Here is a 4,875-nt window from a genome sequence, read left to right on the forward strand (position 1 = left end):
TTACATCTTTAGTGCCTAGCACAGAGTCTCATGTAAATAATTTTGAAGTACAGTTTTAAGGAATAAATAATTGGATAATATTATAAACTATATAAGTAAAGAAAAAAATCCACTTGTCTGTCAGTTTGTCATACAGTGGGGGCTTGTGTGTTACTGTGATGTTGGAACCTATGTCACTAGTATTTCAAAAGCCAGTGGGGGTCACCCAAAATAAGCAGGTTTCAGTGGAGCCTGAAGATTAAAAACGGACAGTGAAGAAGGACTCTGTTCCCCAATGTGTAAGAAGGAGGTGTTGAAGGCCTTATGCATAGTTTTGAAACATTGTCAAGTACTTAAAGGCTAATGAATGGGAGCTGAACATTGTCAGAGGTAGTGTCAGAGAATGGGCACCTCTAATTGGAGGGCTCTCAAATGTGATGGTGGAGGAAATGATTTCTCAGGGTTGAGTCTACCATTTTGAAGTTAATTGGGTAATGCCTGAGAGAAGCATTCAGATCTTCATTTACTGATGCGGCACATCTCCAGGTGAGAAGAAAGAGCTGACAACATTTGCTAATGATCAAAATTTGGAATGTGCAAAGTAAGAATCTCAGAACATTGGAAGTCCTCAAAAATGAAATGGAATGCATAGAGATTGATATCCTAGACTTTAGTGAGTTGCAATGGACTGTTATTGTCCATTTTCAAATCAGAAAAAACATGATTTACTATGCCAGGAAGAACACCATCAAGAGCAATAACATGACATTCATTTTCAAAGAGAACACTGTACAATCAATCATGAAGTACAGTGTTGTCTGTGATAGGATTAAATCTACCTGCCATCAAGGAAATCCAATTATTATAACTATTTTAAAAAATTAGTGTACCATCCACAAAAGCGAGTGATAAAGAATTGAAGAATTCTACTAAACATGCAATGAAAATGCATTGATAATTATTGGATATTGGAATGCAAAATTTGGAAACAAAGAGGAAGGAAGAGCAGTTAAAAACAATGAACTTGGAGATAGAAACAGTAGTTGGAGATTGTCTGATAGTATTTTGCAAACCCAACGACTTGTTCATAGAACATTTATATTTTTAATAACACAAAAGACAACTATACATATGGGATTCATCAGATAAAACACACAAAAATAAAATTGATTACATCTGTGGGGTGGAACCCTGTGAAGCTCAAGATCACCAGCAAAAACCAGGCTAGGTACTGACTCTGGGACCATCAGCCATCAATTGCTCCTATGTAAGGTCAAAATGGCAATTTTATTCTTTATCAGTCTTACATTCAACAATTCAGAAAAAAATTGTTTAAATTCATCTTTGCAATCTCTTCGATATAGCATCAGTTTGCCAACGTATTCCCAGTGTTCTCTTTATCCATTTTTCACTTCTTTCCTAGATCTCTGAACTTTGCCTTGGGTAGATGTTACCCTTCTGTGTTAGTCCGGGTAGACTAGAGAAACAAATCCCGGGAAACTCATATGAGTATACGAAAGAGCTTTATATAGAAGAGCTTTATATATGTGAGAAAACACTCCAGCCCAATGCCATTCAAGTTCATAAGTCCGATATTAGAAATTGAATACTGAGAAAACATCTCAGCCCAGTCCAGATCAAGTCCATAAGTCTGATATTAGCCCATATGTCTGATACCAATCTATAAAGTCCTCTTCAGACTCATGAAATGCATGCAATGACACTGGATGCAGGAAGATCACAGGTCAGTGGGTGAGAAGTCTTGTGGATCCAGTGGCATTATAAGCATCTTAGCACTGGCAGGGGTCTCCATGTGGCTTCTCCACTCATCAGCCTGTCTCCGTGTGTCTTCTCCACAGGATGTCTTGTAGGGAGTGAGTTGAGAGAGAAAGAGTGTCTTCTGCTTTCAATGAGGAATTCTAGGAGTTCCCAGAATCCTCAGGAGAAGGTCATGCCCATACAGAGGTTTTATTGGCTATATCCTGATTGATAGGCTAGCATCCACCCCTTCACTCTTAATCCTCAAATTGACACCAGATTATGTAACTACCACAACTTCTGCTATTAAATGGCTAACTATTCTATCACAAGGGTGAGTTCACTTTCAGACCTGAAGGGTGAATAAATGTCATAGTCTCAATCTAACAGTCTCTGTCTGACCAGTCAGCTTTGTCTCTTTTATTAAAGCATTTAAAAATTTTTTAATTTTATTTTAAAATTGGGATTATATATATATATATATCCATCCCCAAAAACAGATTTTTTTCAAAGCTATGTATTTTTTTTTAACAGAACAACCTTATTACCTTCAAAGTACTCTCCATTGCACTTAATACACTTGTCAAATTTGCAATTCTATTCTTGGAAACATTTTTCAAACTCATTTGTTTGGATGGCTGACAGCGCCTCCCTCGTTTATTCCTCACCTCATTTACAGCGTCAAATCTCTGTCCTTTCATGTTCCTCTTCATTTGTGGAAACAAAAAGAAGTCACACAGAATGAGGTCAGGGGAGTAAGGCATGTGACGCAAGAGAGGCATGCTGTTTTTTCTCAAAAGCTGGTGCAAATGCATTGGTGGCAAAATCCATCCTCTGTCTGCCACACTTCAGGCCTTTTTTTTTTTTTCCAGAAAATCTAAATAGAAAGTTTGATTAACAGTCTGACCTGGTGGAGAGAATTCCTAAAGCACTATCCCCCTCACATCAAAAAAAGAAATTAGCATTGTTTTGGGGGGGTTACCTCTAAGTGTCATATCATTTCATAGTTCAGTCGTATCAAGTAGTCTCGTATAATTACTAGCACAATCACTTTCCTAACATTCTCTTCCTTTCTGGACTCCTTGACATTGTCTCTCTTGTATTTCCCCCACCCCCCATGACCATTGTACCCCTCCCCCGAGAAGCCCTTGTTGTACTTGCTGTCTCTGTTAGGTTCACCAATCCTGGGTTTCACATACCGAAAAACAGAAAAACATCTAACACAACTTCAACAGGCTGACCCTATGACATGGCACCTCTGAGATACACCCTAATATGAACAAACAAAAAACAAAAGAAAAGTACAGAAATCTTGAAAACCAGGTCAAGTCCAACATGCATCGGAAGGTAGATCAGCTGACTAAGTTTTAACTGGTCAAGTCAGGTTTACCCTTTGATCTCCTGCACATATCTCTCCTATGCATTCTTTTTAGTAACCACTAACTTCCCACCCTTCTTTTATGAATAAAGGGAGATCACTGGAGGCTTATTTCCTATGTAGTTCCCACAAACGTTCCCACTGTTGTCCATAGTTTCTGCAAACCAGATTCTCACAATTTAGGCTCTGATACTAATCCCTCCTTCGACTTCATCCTATGAGATTTTTTTTACATCCTATATGATTTACAATCCTACAGTTATTGATGATGGTGTGCTTCTTCATTTTGGATTTATTTGACATCTAGTTTAGATGGCTGCTTGTTTGGAGACAAGCCTTTCAGACACCAGATGCTATTTTATCTGATAGCCAGGCATCATTTAACTTCTTCACCACATTTTTCAATAACACCCATATCTTCTGTGTCTCCTTCCTGAAGGTCAGTATCAAGCAGGGCCATGATACAAGAACTAATTTTTCTTAAGTTGGAGTTCAGATTTAGTGCAAGTTCAAAATCCATTCCTTGATTTTTTTTCTGCATTTGGTTCCCTTTCCAAACCTCTGTGTCAATTTATGGTAGATAGTCTTATTGATCATACTCCTGGGGCATAACAATCTTCTGTAAGTATTCTTTGATCAGCCGCTGGTACTAATTTTTTTAAGCTCGGTGAGAGAGGGATATTGGGGCAATGTAGGCAAACCTCATAACACAGAACTTGAATTATTCACTTTGTACAGAATTTATCCTTTCATGGTAGGATGCTATTTACACAAACAATGGGGCTTAATAGTTAGGGGAAATTTACAACAATAATCACTGAGAACATCACATAAAGACAATGTTTAAAAGGCTCTGAGAGCCAAAATATGAAGTTGAGCCTATTCCTCCTAAATTTGGAGAACATCTCAAGAACACATTAACACATTGAAAACTAATAACAGAAAGCCTGATTTGTTGTGGGAGTACATCAAGAATATCGCTTATAAATAAAACAAAAGATCATTTGAAAGACAGGAAAGAAGGAAAAATATTAAGTGGATATCAGAGGAGACCCTGAAACTTGTTCTTCATTGTACAGTAGCTAACACAAATGGTAGAAATGATGAAGTCAACGATTTAAATAGAAAATTTCAAAGGCCTTAAGAAGACAAAAACAAATATTACAATAAAATGGGTAAAGCCACAGCTAGAAAAACACAATGGAAGAACATGCACTTCCTATTTTAAAATGAAAGAACAAAAGAAAGTCAAGCCTCAATTGCAATACTGAAAGATTCTATGGGAGAAATTTTGAATGATTCAGAGAACATCAAAAGAAGATGGAAAGAATAAAATGAGATGCTATACCATAAGTTACTGGATATTCCACTATTTCAGGATGTACAGATGAGCAAGATCCAGTGGTGCTGAAGGAAGAAGTTCAAGCTGCACTGAAAGCATTAGCCCCAAACAAGACTCCAGGAATTAAGGGACTACCCATTGAAGTGTTCCAATACGTAGACGAAGTACTGGAAGAACTTACTTGTTGAGGCAAGGGAATTTGGAAGACAACTACTTGGCCAACTAATTGGAAAAGATCCATATTTGTATCCATTTAAAAGAAAAGTGACCTAACAAATGGTCAAATTATTTTTTGTTGAACATCATCCAACAAAGTTTAGGGCAGTACATGGACAGGGGGTTCAGGCTGGATTCAGAAGGAATCAATTACAAGGGTCTACATGTGACCTCCTCCCTGGGGGACAGACAACAGAAAATT

The sequence above is a fragment of the Echinops telfairi genome, unplaced genomic scaffold (genome assembly GCF_000313985.2).
Source record: "Echinops telfairi isolate 266 unplaced genomic scaffold, ASM31398v2 ScPeMD7_7468;HRSCAF=8506_0, whole genome shotgun sequence".
In the NCBI taxonomy this organism is placed as follows: Eukaryota; Metazoa; Chordata; class Mammalia; order Afrosoricida; family Tenrecidae; genus Echinops; species Echinops telfairi.